General features: G+C 34.1%; 1 long non-coding RNA gene across 1 annotated transcript in view; it reads left to right on the forward strand.

The window, feature by feature from the left end:
- LOC106666846 overlaps positions 1–18,047 on the forward strand; it is a 198,505-nt gene that overhangs the window by 124,215 nt on the left and 56,243 nt on the right. The window contains exon 2 of the long non-coding RNA XR_001340491.2: positions 7,870–7,923. This is a non-coding gene — a long non-coding RNA (uncharacterized LOC106666846). The remainder of the gene's footprint in view (positions 1–7,869; positions 7,924–18,047) is intronic.

Here is an 18,047-nt window from a genome sequence, read left to right on the forward strand (position 1 = left end):
GAAACGTTGGCACGATAAAGAAAATGTTTTTCTGAAACCTACATCACACCAGACCGCATCTCACGATTTCTGAATAATTATCGATTAACGGTCACTAATCACCACACAGATCTTATCAAAATTTTCCTTTCACTAAAATTCGCATAAAATAAGCTCTAGAATCGAATTATTCAATAAAAATGTAGGATTCTCATTTAAAACCTAGCTAGATGAGACAGTTGTGTCAAATCTGATACCACCACGCGATTCTTAGGCAAAATGAACATGGTATTTGTATTAGACCATTTTTACAAAAGGTAATTATTTCCAGTTGACACATCCTGTATAACAATTATAGATTAGAAATGTAAATTATAATGGAACAATTATATAATATAGAAATAACTATAGAAGCAGCTTGATATAGATCGTTGATTTTTCATTTTTCAAATTGAGCAGAACTTGCTAAAAATTACCAGGATAAATCCTATCCAAATTTCTTATAGTAGGAAAGTGATTCATATTTGAAACAAAATATACGAATAGAACACACAGTTTTGCGATATAACTATAAATGTATTGCAGGATGGTTGTTTCCTATAATCCATAAGTAAGCCTGTCTTCGCTTCAGAAATTTTTTGATATTTCACTATATCCTGTGGTGGATGTTGCTTTTCGTAGGTTTTTATAGTTGTGCACGTGAGTTAATTAACTTGTAGCTGTGCATCTAGCTGTTTTGATCTGCCAGGCTAGCCTTAACACACCACTGATGATGTCGAGGAAGCCAAAATGCGTCTGACTGACCAAACCATAGAGGATAAGCAGTACAATCGTTTTGTTAATTATCCAAATTCAATGGCGTCAAATGAAATGGCCACGGAGAGCTTCAGTGAAGATACTTCGTTTTACTTATTAAATCCATTATATTTCGTGGCCCGATTGACCAAATACTTCTTTCAATTAATTAATTTGTATGTAAGGTATTGGTTAAAATGAAAATGTTAGTATGAAAATGGCAAAAATGTTGGAAAATTCGAAAAGTAGATGTGGAAAATTAGTGTCCGAGTGGATCGAAGTCACGATAGTTCAAGTGGTAGAGCAGCGGAGTATTTAGCCGAAGGTCGTGGGTTCGAATCCCGCTCGTGACCCTAACTTTTTTCATATCGACCAATACCTTACATAAATATTAATTAATTGAAAGAAGTTATTTCGTCAATCGGAAATATATTGGATTTATTTTTAATGTTAGGTCATTTTTTGGCATCAGCTATTTAACTACAACCAGTTTTAATAATTTTAAAATATAATAATTAATTTTGTTTTAACTTATTTAAGTTATGTTTTAATTCAAATTTGGTTTTATTTTAAAATCGTTTTTTGGTGGCTAGATTTGTTTTTGCGACTCGTTTAAAAACTCGCCAATGGTTTTAGAGACGTCCGCATCTTTGGATTCTTTTATCTTTCTTTAATCAATGGATGATGCAATTATCGGTTGTAACTTATTAAACATTACATAGCCTGGCGCTCTGACTGCAATAAAGGGCAAACCATAATGATGTGTCAATCGTTTCATTTTCGCGACAACTACATTTGTTCTTGCTTAGGTTTATTTTATTCAAATATGCCTTGCATAGGCCATGATTGGATTTTTATCTAAAATTATTCTGCACGATCTTTATCAAAAATCCTTCTGTCACATGATTTTGTAGATACTTTTGGACTTCTCGCCAAGATTTTATCGTGGGATTTTGTGACGTGTATTAAGTCTGTATATGGAATAATTGATTATTCTTGGTATACAAATGGCTATCAATTCACTTTTAGTTCATGATTTTAAAAATAATTTGTGGTCAAAAATGTATAAAATATAATTACATAACTTAAAGTAAAATAAGATTTTGATTTGAAATTCAATTGCAACCTACAGCAATATAGTTACGAAACAACACGTTTGCGTATAGCACGGTCTTATCGTGTTTGCGATTTGAAAGGTAAAATTTATTTAAAAGATTATTAAAACTCATATTCACAAAATAAACTGAGAATTAGCTGATATATAATAAAGGTATTAAGTCGCCGTAGGCAATTAACTGGGGTGGTCTCAACAACCCTTTGGCAAGACTGAAAGCTCGGGGGGTAAATCAGCTAAAGCGGCTATAAGTCGGTGGAAACGTCCGGGATTTAATTAAACTCCCCGCCTCCGGGCTGAGAGTTCGAACTAGAGTAAATCATGTTATTTTTACTTAAAAGGCCAATTAGTCGCTAGAACGCGATGAAGGCCGATGTGCTTCCGGCGGCGCGAGGGCTTTGAATGGGGTTAGGGAGTTCCAGCCGTAGTTTTGGAGGCAAAGGAACGAGGCCCTTGGGACCCTTGAGTACATCCTAGGCACCAGACAATCAATACACTTTCTTGGCAACCGGCTGCGTCTCACCATCCTATGAGCTAATGTAGAAATGTGAGCAATCCATACCTGCGTTTTCTCGAACTCGGCGTCTATTAAAGAAAATAAGCCCAATTTGTGAATAGATGCACATTTTAACATATTTGATTGCTCTACAAGGTCATGGGTGGTAAGGGCTGTGCTCAGTATGTCGGTAGTCCTGGTAAGTTGAGATACAAACTTTACTCGGCGCGACAATTAATGGACAGGAGTAAAGAACACTTTTTTAATTTATATTACTTAGACTGTCAATCGCGTTTATTTTCAGAACATTTTTTACAATCTACTCCGCGGTTCGAATCGTAAACTAAAATAATAAATTTCAAATAAATAAAATAAAGTTTCCGATCGACCTCGTCTGCCGATGATTGCCATTTAGGTTAACCTCTTCAAAAATCTATGTTTAGATATAGCATTTAACATAAATAAATAAATCTTAAATAATAGAACAATTGCTGGATACGTCGAACGTATGAACATTCCAACAGACCAAACATGATAGGCCAACCTGGATGGTTGGTATCCAAGCAGTCGGACAAATTCAGTAAAATGCATTAAACATAAAATCTAGAACGTTTCCCTGCGAATTACGCACTGAACCAACAGGAAAATAGCCCAAATAACAACCTAGCGAAACCTCTAAGGCCCCACGCCTTGAACTCTCCATGCCAGACCCATGCAATCGAAATCTCTGTAAAAGGAATACTTAAACAAATTAAAAGAGACACAGATCACAGATATACGTATCCTCAGATAGCCAAGCAGCACTGACGGCCTTAAACTCATTTACCTTCAATTCTAAGCTTGGTCTGGGAATGCCTAACACTTCTCCAGCTGATAAAGGTGTCGGTCTGCGGTTTGATAAGCTCGTTCTGAACCGGCTTGAGGCACTTATGGGGTCTGTTTTCACCGTGGGTTTGAAAGAACAGACCCAATAAGTGACTCTATGCAGGTTCAGCAGAGGACACATCGCCACAGTCAATGGGCAGCTTCTAACGATCTCCCTTACTATATGTAACCTTAATTTCTTTCTTGTATAACAACTAAAACAAAATAACATCCATGCAGACAAGATTATAGTTCAAATTCTAGTGAAATTTCTTTCATGTTTTTTTTAAATAATTTAATATGACTACTAGCATTACTTTGGAGAAAATGAACATCTAATTAAAACAATTACGTTTCACTGTCATAAAAATAGATATTTCCTGGTTTAAATTAAATCCTGCGCAAACAGAAAAAACAATACGGATTAACTCATTGTCTTTACCTCAGATAATGGTTACCCATACGTGTTACAAATATGTGATTATAGAATTTTATTTCTACCGGCCACAACGCAGCACCCGCAGGACAGATGTTAAGAGGAACTAGTCAATGCATGTACTCTTTTAGAAGAGGTATGTAGGTCTTGAGGTCATCATCTTTTAAAGTAAGAGGGAGGGTCGAGAAGTTGGTGTATTACTGTTGAAATCGGGATTGGATTAGTTCGTTAACGAAGGAAATGTTGTCTTCTTTATTTTGCACCAGTCTTTGACAAAGTCACGGTCTTCTTGGATGATGCAGGTTACTTGGTTAGTATTCGCGTGTATATGTAAACAAGATACAACTAAGAATGCTCCTTTACCGAAGATGCGACGTGATTGGTTTTCGAGATGGAATAACATAATAGGGCAGTAGTTAAGATGGAGAGTTAGCTGTAAGCAGGAGCGGATTAATTGGCTGACTAAAGCCATGTGGATGTCGTAGTAGATAATGATGTATTTTTAGGCACTTTAACAATTTTTCTAAGGACTTTTATTGGAAGGATTAAATGCATTGAATAGTGGAGGCTTGGCGGAACTCCATATGTCCAAGGTCGCAATAATCTTGTTTACAGTATTAGTTGAGTTTGGGCGGTCGATCACATTTCAGTCCTAAACGTCTTCGTAGTTGTCAAAGTTGTTTTTTCAGTATAGATTTAGATGGTGTACAGCAGTAGACCAGAGTGTGTTAGACGCAGCTTAGGCTTGACGGATGTTACGGTGACATTTGTATCTTATGCATTCGTTAAATTGTGGACGGGTAAGTAATAGAAAAATTTGTGGTCAAAATGGTTGTGAATAGGTGCTTCTAAAATACACGATAAAATAAGAACTAAGATAGTTAAGCCTTCTTGGAGAGGAGGTGCCATTGGGCCGAGTGCGCGAATAAACTTGTACTTCATCTACTACGAAATGAAGACCTTCGTACCAATTTGTAAATTTACTTTGCTTTTACTACAGCGAGTAAATTATTATTCCTTATTGAATCTATTTATAAACTTTTTAATTAAATGAAAATTAATTTTACTCTTGCAAGAAGATAGCTAATTATTGTTGTAACAACTCTCAATATAACAACAAGAAAAATATACCAAGGGAAGAAATGGTGTGAGTCAACATACAATAAGAATCAATCTACGGGCCAGCAAATTCGAACTATTAAGATCATAATAACATAATTATTTTGAACTCCCTTAATTTTTCTAGCATGAAACAAAGTTGATATTAGTTTTCTGCGTCCAATAAAGCCTGATTATAATTTTTTGGTGGAAAAAATATTTTGTCAAACCTTTATATAAGGTATTGGTTGAGATAAAAAAGATAGTGTCACCAGCGGGATTCGAACCCACGACCCTCGGCTAAATACGCCGCTGCTCTACCACTTGAGCTATCCCATCTCACTTCCCATCTCAACGCCACCTTTCGAATTTTCCCTCCTTTTTGCGATTTTTCAATAGGAAGTTAGAGTCCGAGTGGATCGAAGTCACGATAGCTCAAGTGGTAGAGCAGCGGCGTATTTAGTCGAGTATCGTGGGTTCGAATCTCGTTCATGACAATGACTTTTTTATAGCAACACATACCTTATATAAAGATTAATTAATTGAAAAATGTTAATCGGACCACGAACTCTAATGAATTTTGTCACACCTTTCGCCTTTCAAATGCCTCAGATTTTGTTCGAAAAACAAAAAAAATATTTGCTCAAACTTTTCTCCTTCAAAATGCCTCAGATTTTGTTCGTAAGACACAAAAATAACGATACTTTGAAAAGACTTCTCTGGTCATAGGAAACCTCACTGGGGTTTAGAGCGCTATAAACTAAAACGGATCTCTATAAATAATTTGCAAGTGAAAAAATTAAGCAAAACGTATGGCATTTTTTGTTGATTTAATCCTTTTTTTCTCGTTTATAATCACATAAAAGCTAAACCTTTTAACATAGCCTGAAAGTAGAGATAATCAATGGTTGTAATAACGTTGAGTTTGATCAAATCCAGAGGTGTTATGAATTTTTAAGACGAAATCGGACATCGGAGATTTATAAATAAATGCCTTTGGCTGAGCCATCCCCAAAATCTAAATTTTTGTTTGATATAAAATTTTTTATTTAAAAAGTAGTTAAAATGAACCTGATTTTTCTTTAAAGCTTACGTTTTGGGTCTACTATACTGAAATCATTTTTGTTATATTTTATATATCTGAACTCACTAAGACCCATCCAGCCGTATTACTGTCCTACCATACGTACAAACGAAATAGACTGGTATATAAATAACTTTAATAAGCATGAAAACAAAGGGAAAAAACCGCACTTTACAAAAAATTTGAACAATTAATTAATTATAAAACACAAAGCAATAAATAAACCACCTTCGCTCAGAGCATCCACGGATGGAGTCGGCAGTACAGATATCCCGGCTACACCCTCCACCCTCCTAGCTTTCTTGCCTACGACACTGTACTATCCTCTGTTCTTGACATCACAATTGGTTCGAAAGAAGCTCCAGGCACACGTATTGCGAACATAGGGAAAGAACAACTTCTGGCATATTTAGATAAATTAAACGAAATGTAGCCGTATTACCTTTATCTTCCAAAATAAAATCCACCTTCTATCCCACAAACTGTCAGTGTACGCTAAGTTATGTTCTATCTCAAACTCACATCTTACCTGCCACCGACATATATGATCTAAAACCTAGTACTTTACAAGATACTACTGAAACCGATCTGCACATATAGATTAGAACTATGGGACACTGCTAAAGCCATAAACACACAAAGAATACAGTCTTTCCAAAGGCATTGGAATAATTATTCTACGCACCCTACTATGCTTCCAACTCTATTCTTCACTATGACCAGCAAATATCCATAGTTAAAAACCTAATCCCCAAAATTTTTCACGTTGCAGGAAAACCTACCTCGCGTCCCAACTCATGAGCCCTATCCATGTCCAACATTAATCTTCCCTACAATTTAGTTATGTGGCAAACGTAGATGGCCCCGGGATCTCCTTCCGAATAGTATGTAAATATTCAGAAAGCTGGGAGAGCGACAGCTGTGGACGTGTGCAAATGATAAAATAGTATTGTATTTCATTACATGATGTATCTAATTTTGTACGGTTAGTAGTATAAAAAAAATCATTGTCAGGGGAGTAATATTTAACTTTATACAATACGGTAAAGATTTCAGATTAATTCCAATTCATTATAAAAACATATGATACTGTTCATTTATTACACTCTCTTAAATGAATGTTGACAATAAATTAATAGTTATGAATGTCAAAAATATTTTTGTATTGCGACAAATGGATGTGCGATTACAAAAGTGGTGTATAAAATCATAAACATTGCCCTCGTTTCAAAACTTTTATTATTATCAATATATGCAAAAGTAACGCGGACTCAGAGGATTATCATACATATTTCATAAGAATGCATTACTATTTGTCTTATTCTTTATAGGGAAATAAACGAGAAGAGAGGAATATTTACACCGCTTGTCTTATTTTAGCGTATGTCGATTTTATGATATTTAAAAGGAATTGCAGTTTGTAATTATAAAACATTTTGTAATAAATCGATAATAAACTCGATACCTTGCATTTATGAATAGAAATTGAATTATTATTTTTTTAATGGCACACTTATTGGAAATTATATCTTTCAGTTTTTTAACTAGAATGAAAACCTGTCGTAAATTAAAATGAAATGACATCACATTGATGTAAAAACAGGTTTTTAAAGCTTTATTTTAAAATGAACACTATTTGAAAATTGTTTCGTTAGTTATTAAATCATACAACATGAAATTGTAGGGGCGTCGGTGGCCACAACGACATTGAAACGGGGCTCTTCACTGCAAGGTAAAGGTCCCCGGTTCGAATCCAGCGGCCCTGCATTCGAACCCGACATACTTACAAATGGGCTTTTTAAAAAGAACACCGGCACCCCAAGGGTTGATATAATCTCTGCTGTTGCGAACCCTCTAAAAAAGAAAAAAATGTACACATAATTAGGCATTACGGCACATTCGAAATCAACAAATCGAAAAATTTATTAAACTCAAAACATTTTAAAAAAAATGTATTCCTGCATATACTTATCCAATTCATAAAAATATTTTTTGTTTTACAGATTACTTCAGAACGCGGAATATACAGATGTAGAACAACGTGCTCAAAAACGAAGGTAATATATTTTGGCAAAATTAAGTTTATTTGTCTGAAAAATGGTTGCCTAATGGACGAGGGATAACAACGGTAATAAAAATTACGAGCCAAAACAGCAAAGAACCATTATGGAAGGAAATTGTTCATCTGTATATGTATATGGATAATAGTGTCAACGATTAGTTATTATACGCACCAAAGAAACTTCATTCTGTTCCATTTATTTTTATAAACTTATATTTTTACTGGAACTTTGGAAGAAATTTATCGTATTTCTTTTCCAGCTAAGATCAATAATACATTAATTTTTATTGTAATATTAATATAAAAAATACAATGTGTTATATAAAAAATAAAGTTCTTGAAATTATTATCAAGAGATAATGGTAAATAGACAGGAGAAAGAAAGGTGAGGTGGTAGATCGGTATGTAAATAGGTGTTCTTTTGACTGACGTTTCGCTGATAGCTTATTGAATGAATTCTACTTATCAGACGAAGCCGTCGTCTTTTCCCCTAAAAGAAAAAGGGAGAAAATTCTTTTGAAAAAGTTGGAACAAATGACAACGTTTTAAAAACCTAAAATCCCAACAATTCGATATATCTTCAAAAAGTTACAGTTTATACACCCAGAACACACCTTATATCCGTTAAGGACTTTAGTTTTTTACACTTTAATTGCAAGAATATGTTCTTCAGTCAAAAATATTGGAAACACATAGGTTAACATTAAAAAATGTCTTTTATTTGACTTGACTATTTTTTAAATAGTTTACACATTTATTCGTATAAATCCAGTTTGTGGTCCGATTGACCAAATAACTTCTTTCATTTAATTAATCTTTATGTAAGGTATTGGTTGAAATAAAAAGCCAGTGTCACGAGCGGGATTCGAACCCACGACCTTCGGCTAAATACACCCCTGCTATACCACTTGAGCTATCCTGACTTCGATCCACTCGGACACCAACTTCCCATCTCAACCCAAAGCAGCAGGCTATTAAGCCGAATATAGTGGGTTCGAATCCCGCTCGAGGCTTTTTTTATTTCAACCAATACCTTACATAAAGATTTATTCGTATACTTCAATCAGCATTTCGGTGAAACTAATCAAGGCTTTTCTCTATTAATTATTTGGAGATCGTGAGATGCGGTCTGGTGTGACGTAGGTTTTACAAAAACATTTTATTTATCATACCAACGTTTCTATGTTTGTTGAGATCTTTGAGTGCCAACTAACACTCTCAACTCGAAACACAAGAATGACACATCTACACGGAAAACAGACACTTTGAGCCCTGAAGATGATCTCAATAAAGATCGAAACGTTGGCACGATAAAGAAAATGTTTTTCTAAAACCTACGTCACACCAGACCACACCTCACGATCTCCAAATAATCATCATCAGCTAACGGTCACTAAACACCACACCCAGCTTGCCTCTATGTTCATATCAATAACTATTAATAATATTTTTTAAGTAGAATGACGCTAGAGGATCATTTACATTACAGTTCCATTTTCTTTAAACGTAGCAATAATTAATTGAGTTTCAAGTTTCGACAAGCACGAGCAAGCAAAAATTTACTCTTATAAACTTTACTTCAAGAAGAAAGTAAATATTAAGTAACACTTTAAAACAGTATTTCATGGACAAACCAATCCTACATTATTCATTACAGTAGTTTAAGTAGTTGTTTTTCCTTCGTAATTAATAACATTTACAACAGACTTTACCTCTGGAGGTCTGAAGTCATCAAATGAACTGTATTGTATAGAGCAAGGGCCATTAATCAGCTTTGTAAGCTAGTTTGTATAATTATGTTTTTTTCGTAAAATTTCGAAGGTGAAGCTGATGATTCAAGGCTCTATCACTCTGAAAAGGTAGGAATAAATTTTGGAACAAAAATAATTTTTTTTAAAATTTAATTTACATAGGGATAACAGAGCAAATCATATAAATAATAAACTTTATTTACTTAGTGTCTAACTAAAGTAAACGTTTAATAAAACAATCAAAACTAGTGACTTTCTTCACGTCTTGTTTTATTTAAATATTAAGGAAACAAAACACAGAACAAAAAAAAAGCAAATGGATATTACCTAACGTTAGAAAGTAGTAGCTGTGTAATTTAGCTCCACCGATTTACCTGCTACTTATTAAAAACCATAAAAAGAAATTTTCATATAATTAATTATATTTTAATATTGTGTTTTTGAGTTAAAATGTTAAATGTAAAATTAATGTTCATTAAAAGAATGCTTGTACGTTATTTAACCCTTCACACAAAAGGTATGTCTGACTATAAAAAACTCATGTAGAATAACTCATAGCGAAATGAAGGTTTTTCGAATCATTTCAGTAATAAATCTTTGCCTAGTATTCTAATTTCATTGTTTTAACCATGCAGATCCAAAGAGAAGAAGAAAATCTCGCATTCTAATGTTGCAATGCTATTTACAGGAAGTTGTTATAGTTAACTTCCGGCTGTACAAAAATTAGTGCTTTGTGTCATCCTGCCTGAAAAGATGATACTTACCTCAAAGGGCAAAATCGTGAAGAAGACAGAATTGAACTAATGGAATCGACCAAACACACTAAGTTTATAGAGCAAACTCGAAAAATAAATCTAAAGAAGAAAAGAAGTAGGAACAATTATTTATCTTGTAGTTTTTGTAGTTTAGGTTGTAGTAATACTAGATTTAATGTTATTATTACATATAATAATAATACTTACAATATGTTATGTTAATGTATTTAGTGAAGCTGTGTTATGTTTTACTTCAAAGCTTAACTTTTATTGATTTGATTTTGTATCTTGCCTTGCCTTGTCTACATCTCTGATTTGATACTGAAAAGAGAACGAGTTTCAATGACCGAAACGGCGAGGATTTGCTGACTAAAATTATCGGAAGCAAGAACAAAACTGCAGATTTGTCTTTTACTAGATCTTAGTAAGAAATAAATCTATTTACTTATTTTAAGTAATCTGCCAAGATGTCTGTTTGTCGCGTATGTGAACTCTATAAGGTACTTACATGAAAATAATGACTGTAAAACTCGAGAAAAACTAAAATTTTTGGAACCTCTTGCAAAATAGCGACCACAGGCAGTGCAAAATCATATGAAAAACAATTGAATATAGTTCTAATATACAATATAAATTGAGATAAATAAAATTAAAAATATGTTATGGGTGTTTTGTCTCACCCTGCTCATAGTACTAAACCACAAGTAAATGCTGGGAAAATACGTCTAAAAGTTCAAAACAATCTAAATAACCAAACTACTTAAATTCCCTAGACTTTATGGGAAAAAAATCATAATACCTGGAAAAAGAGTCTTCGGTGAGATCACAACAGAACGACAATTCTTTCAGTTGTTGCCGAGCTTTCGCCGATTATATCGCCATCATCAAGGCTCTAACTCGATGAGTGTTAAACATATATTTTGAGGAAAACTGCATTTATAATAAATTTAAATTTCATAAAGCTCGCTAACATTACATATAAGTACATGCCTCTTTTCTTACTTTGGTACATTTGGATATCACAGTTGTTGATTACTTAAGTTTTTTATAAAATGTACTATACACAGGTAATTAAAATTACAGTGCTAACTTCTCCCACAAGGAAGAGACATGAGGCTCGAGTGGCTTTCTCGTTACAAAACGTACATTTCTCTACCTTGTGCGAAAAATTATTAGCACTGTGATTTTAGTTATCTGTATATAGTATATTTTATAAAAAAACCTTAATTAATCAACTCTGTAATATACAAATGTACCTGAAAAAAGTAAGAAAAGAGGCATGTACTTATACGTATGTTAACCGAGATGCTGAGCTTCACTAAATTTAAATAATTTATTATAAATGCAGTTTTCCTCAAGAGATATGTTAACACTCATCGAGTTAAAGCCGTGATGATGACGATATAATCGTCGAAAGCTCGGCAAAAACCGAAAGAATTGTGGATCTGTTGTGACCTCACCGAACATCCTTTTTCCACATAGTTTAACAGCAGATCGATCCGTCATCTCATCTTTAAAATCATAATGCTTTATTTCATTTTAATGGTTCAATTTTGGGAAAGTGATATTAATATTCTGGTTTCAAATTTTCATAATCACTTCAGATTTAATAATGACAGAGCTTATAGGAGTAGAATTGAAACAACATTATGAGAGAAATGTGTTGATAAATGCGATGAAACAGTCTCTTATTCGAATCGTTCACAGGACGGTTTCACATAATACACCAATCGAAAAAAAGTAAAAAAAAAAGAGTCAATGTTGATCAATGTAAAACAAGCCGAGGAGATTCATACTATTCGTGACTGAATTTCAGTTAAGCCGTTTTAGAGCCGACCTATTGAAAATTGATGCGATTCTGGTAGTCTGAATAAATTAATCAAAGAGAAACACTGTTTATCCTGCGGGTCGCAGATGCAGCGACCAAAAATATCGCGCCCTGTTTAATCTGGCAGAACGGGCCGCGCGATGGTGTGGGGGTGCGAAAGGAAAAACACGGTTGAATAATGGATTTACCGCGGGGGTGAGAAGGGCCGACTCAATTTATATTGCAGGACACCACGAGTGTTGAAGAGGGGCGAAAAATTTGTGGGAAAAACAAGGTTTTAATTGATGGAGGAGATCATTACTCTCTGGATAATTGGTGGAACTCTTGACCGAACGTCTTTCCATTTTCTTTTGCCGTTCCTGGAGGTTCACTTCTAATAATTGTTTCCTCTTCCAGTCAGAGTACGACTCCCCTTTAATCTTTAATAGTCCTTTCAACGACTTTTCTTCCACTCCACTCACTTTTCACGAGCCGACGAGGACGATCCAAAACAATTTTTTGCAACATTAATCCTTCGGATTTTTATGAGGGGGAGAAACCCTCTATCGAATCCGGGCTTGAGGACTTTGAGAAAAATTCATTGAAATACTTTGTAACAGACGCAGAAAGCTCTTATTCCAATTACATACTGAATAAAGCATGTACAACAATCCAATAGACAAACTATCTGTTCATTTAAAATTTTAAATACAAAAATGTTTTGAGCAAAAAACAATGCACAGCTATTTCGATTTTCATTGTTTCCAAATTTTAGTACAAGGGCTTATCCATAGGCTTAGAACTGTTCATTCCAAAGTTCAGAAACCTCATTGTGATGGGCATTTTATCTATTCCTAAATTTATATCATATAAGTTTTCCCTATACGTTTCCTATTTTATAATAATTTAGAAACCATTAAAATTTGCAATTAACTTAGAATAATGTTAATGTGAGATTTCAACTTGGAGTCTTCTTGGTTATGTAGCTTTAGACAGCCAAGGTTATATCATAAACATGGTTATTGATTAATTGGTATTTATTAACAAGTCAATATTTTTCGATACAGACGTGATCCCAAATTATTACTCGATTTAACAATAATCGTATTTGAACAAACTGAAGAAAAAAGTGTGCGGTGCTTAGTGACTGTTAGTTAATGATTATTTGGACATCGTGAGTTGCGGTCTGGTGTGACGTAGGTTTTATCGTGCCAAAGTTTCAATTTTTATTGAGATCAACTTCAGGGCCTGGGATTTATAAACATTGTAAATCCGTATTAGATATCAATATGAATTTATACATACAATCATAGAAATTTTATACTTAATCGAAGTATTTGTACTCACTCAAAGTGAACAAACAAACACTTTGAATGAGTACAAATACTTTGATTGAGTTTAAAATTTCTTTCATTGTATAAATTCGTTTTTTTCACATCCTACATTTATTTGTATAATTTAAACAATGTTTATTAATCCCAGGCCTTGAAGAGGATTTTAATAAGATCCTCCGTGTTAAGTGCCCGACCTGCAGATGGCCCCCCAAGGATATGAGCCGTTAAGAAGGAATAGTTCTTACCAGATTAAGAATAGGCCATACGCGGTTGACACCAACCCCACCGCAGGTGTCCGTTATGCAGAGAAAGTTGCTCGATGTGTCCCACATAGTCGAAGCGTGTCGTGCCTTGGTTCCCTACAGGGCGCGAGTAGGCATGCCGCCAGATTTGTAGAGAGTTCTCGAAACACAGCAGCGAGTTTCACGGTCCTCTGTTTTGCTTTTTAAAGGAAGTGGGAATTTTTTATTGTATATAGAAATAAAGTTATCTGTTTTGTGTGTTTCTTGTACGAGGGAATGTATTTATTGGCGTGAATGTGGAGGGGCTGATGGCGAAGTAGCTTCTCCATCGCTTCTCAGGTTGTGTGTATGACTTTGGCTGATGGCGGGAATTTTATAAAATTACCCCATCCACCCCAGTCTAGGTTAGTTTTTACAGGGAATAAATAGAAGGAGGAATATTGAGTACTCCATCTACAAAACAGTATGAGTACGATCAATGTATATAGATATGAATGTATTTATTGGTGTGATTGTGTATCGACTGTGTAGCGGTATTTTGTTAGTGCTTCGGAGCTGAAATGACCACGCTGTCAGATGCCCCTGTCAAAAAAAATTTAAAATAAAACAATAAATAAATAAAAAATAATGAGCGAAATGTTGGCATTACTAAGAAAATGTTTTTCTAAACCTACGTCACACAAGACCGCATCTCACGATCTTCAAATAATCACTAATGAAAAAACAGTTTACATTAATTTATTATTAATTGTACTTTTTTTCTATACCCATGAATCATTTATCTCTGTATTGCGTGAGCTTTGGGGTGACAAGGAAAGTGAAATTTTATCCTTTTTTTATGATGTATGTGAAGAAAACGTGTTGAAATGCGGGTTGACCTATAAGTGTGTACCGCTATCAAAACACTATACAAATATTACGGCTCCGAAGAGAAAATTAATTGACTTAACATAAGTTGCCCAGTTGCCATAAATATAATATTACTCGTTATAAGTTAACTGGTATTAAAACTGTAATAACTCTCTGCTTCGATCTGAGCTGTCAAAACTACAACAATCATACCAATTGTTGATTGTACAGATGTAATTTGTCCTATCCTCTACTCAATTTACATCCTTGAAATCCCTACTTACCTTCTGTTACAGTTATATCTAAATTTGTTTATACTTATACATCTGCACTACTACATTTACAGATTTACTTTTCCCCCACCACTATCCTATTATTTTCCACAGAAACCTTCAAATCTTCATTTGCTTGCTTTAAGAGTGGTAAAAAAAGTGTAAGATCGAAATAAACGAGACCAATTTTTAATATTTAACTTTCAATCTATGAGGAAACTCTTAACATCCTTCTTCGTACGACGATACTGTACGATAACGTGGGCAATTTCTAAACTGCCAACACATGAAACTTATACAGTAGACTAAAAAACAAGAACTAATGCGACGACTACTAGTCGTCTAGTCGCCATATTGCTTGTCCGGTGGTGTAAAGTTTCATTATCTTTAACAAACGAATCCTTTCGCCATGTTCAGTGTAAAAATGACACGACTCTGCTTCAATTACTACAATGATACTACTATCAATTCTGATCCCTATATGTGTCCAATTTTCTGGGCAATATAAACAACAATAAAATATTGCTCGTTTTCGAACTTCCTTGACCACCAATTTCATTGTTTTTGATGTTTAGCCTTTGGGCTAGATATGTAAGGAATATCAGTCGAAAATGTACACATGGGAATAAAGTATGACGTATATATATAATTTTTTTTTGTAAACCAAGTGTAGTACAAAATATGGAGTTTTTTGTTTTCCTATCATCCTAGCCCACCTTCGTTGTCGTATTGAATGGGGGCATTAGGACATTTCCCATCATCAGTGGAAAGATTTCATTATGACTCCGATGTCCAGCATATGGGTTGAGAACTGTAAAATACGATAACTTGAAGGAGGCTTTCATTTAAAAAAAATATTTTAGAAATAGTAATTAATATGCAGTTTGGAAGTTTACTGTATTTATTTATGAGTAACTAAATATATTTTTATTAAAACCTAATGAAGTAAGTTGGTAGAAAGATGAAACTAGAGAAATGTGAATATGTAAATATTACAAAATTACAGCAGTTAGATGTGTTTGTCGTTCGCCAGTTTATTATCCGTAAAATTAGATTCCCCGTCGTTATAATGTCTTGGCTGGCGGATAACAGCTATCTCCGTTTCTAATTCCCGACCTAGGATTCGACATCGGCGACAACAGTGAAAACAGTATAAATTAATTACGCGAGGCCATTTTCTCCTTAATTAGTTAACGCATTAATTACTCGGGAGGGGCCGAGGAGCCAACGAGCGAGGGAGGAAATTAAACAGCTAACGTGATACGGAGTGATCACGGCAGGCCCTCTACGATTATTTAATTACTAGTAAAATTAATCCCGCCTCAGGAAATTAAGGCCGGTCCTGTCGGCGTCCACCAAAACGTTGAAAAGCACTAATTGGAGATTTTTAAGGTGCAACAAACGACCGAAAATCAGGGCACAAATTTTGTCATTATTGCGTTACAATGAGTGAAACATCCTGGAAAAGGAATGGTCTTTCAATCATATACGTCACAAGCAGTTAACCATATAATAAAATTGCATGTGTTGTTAATTTACCTTTACTTGATTAAATGATGTACAGCTGAAAAAAATTTAAAATAAAAAGGCCGTACAATCTTGAATTATCAGGTTCTACCTAACACTACTAGATTATTTTCTAGCTTTAGATGAGATAAAAGTAGGTAAAGTAGTTCATTGTAGGTTCGCTGTAAGAACAACATTTTGGCAAAGAAAAATTTATCTATTTGTTTTATTGTAGACGTAATTTCACTTGTTTTCGATATATACAGATGGTGCATATGTTGACTGGTTACAGGTTGTATGTTAGGTGTAATAATGAAACTCATCAGATAAGTTAGGTTCTTAAATTATTGAGCTGCATTAGAATATCTGTAATCTATATTAAAAATAAATGTGTAGAGATTAGTGACCGTTAATCGATAATTATTCAGATATCGTGAGATGCGGTCTGGTGTGATGTAGGTTTCAGAAAGACATTTTGTTTATCGTGCAAAAGTTTTGATCTTTATTGAGATCATCTTCAGGGCCTGGGATTTACAAACATTGTTTACAATTAACAAATACATTTAAGATGTGGAAAAGTGAATTTATACAATGCAAAATATATTCTATATTCAATCAAAGTATGTTAGTAGAAATACTTAGGTTAAATATAGAATATATTTTGCATTGTATAAATTCACTTTTTTCCACATCCTACACGTATTTGTTAAATGTAAACAATATTTGTAAATCCCAGGCCCTGAAGATGATCTCAATAAAGATCGAAACGTTGGCACGATAAAGAAAATGTCTTTCTGAAACCTACATCACACCAGACCGCATCTCACGATATCTGAATAATTAAAAATAAAAATGGATCAAGAACGCTTCCTTGAGAAACATCCACCTGACATTTCTAAAGGTATTAATCCAGGTTTTCTGCCAAACACGAATCTATTTGGTACTATTAAACTGTGAGATGATATTAGGATTTGCCAGATCAAGAAATATACCTAACTACCTTTGTTTCTATTGCATCGCAGATTGTTTTTCAACAATAAATTGTTTTTTTTGTTTTTTAAATAAAATTTAATTTGAGAACATGCACCAAATTATAATTCAGGTTTCCTAAAAAATACGATAGACACTATTTAAATATGAAATAAAGTATATTGGATTGTATCCACATGTATCCATGTGTATGATAAAGAAAAATACCGAAGAAACTCTGCTCCTATTACTGGATTTCATATTTGCCCCCTACAGGGGGTTACTGCTTCGCATGGGCCAATAAATCTACTACCCATTTAAGGTAAAATTTTAGAAAATGTTCTATTCAAAAGAATTGTTCCAATACAAAATTCGTAAATATAACCACCGACCGTCAATTTGGTTTTCACAACTCTCATTCAATTAAGCTTTTGGTCGCGTTTAGCACCGGGCTTGCTTTTCAAACATGAGCATCCTCATGTTGCACTTTTGCTTCACTGACCGGTTTTTCTGAGTCATTGAGTTCCTCCGCAGAATATTTCCCTACACAGGAGACCATCGGGAGCGATCTGGTTTACATCAACACAGTTGACATCCCATTCTTTACTCGAACCACCACACTGAACTTTAAAGA

The sequence above is a fragment of the Cimex lectularius genome, unplaced genomic scaffold (genome assembly GCF_000648675.2).
Source record: "Cimex lectularius strain Harlan isolate CLEC.00 unplaced genomic scaffold, Clec_2.1 scaffold2, whole genome shotgun sequence".
NCBI lineage: Eukaryota > Metazoa > Arthropoda > Insecta > Hemiptera > Cimicidae > Cimex > Cimex lectularius.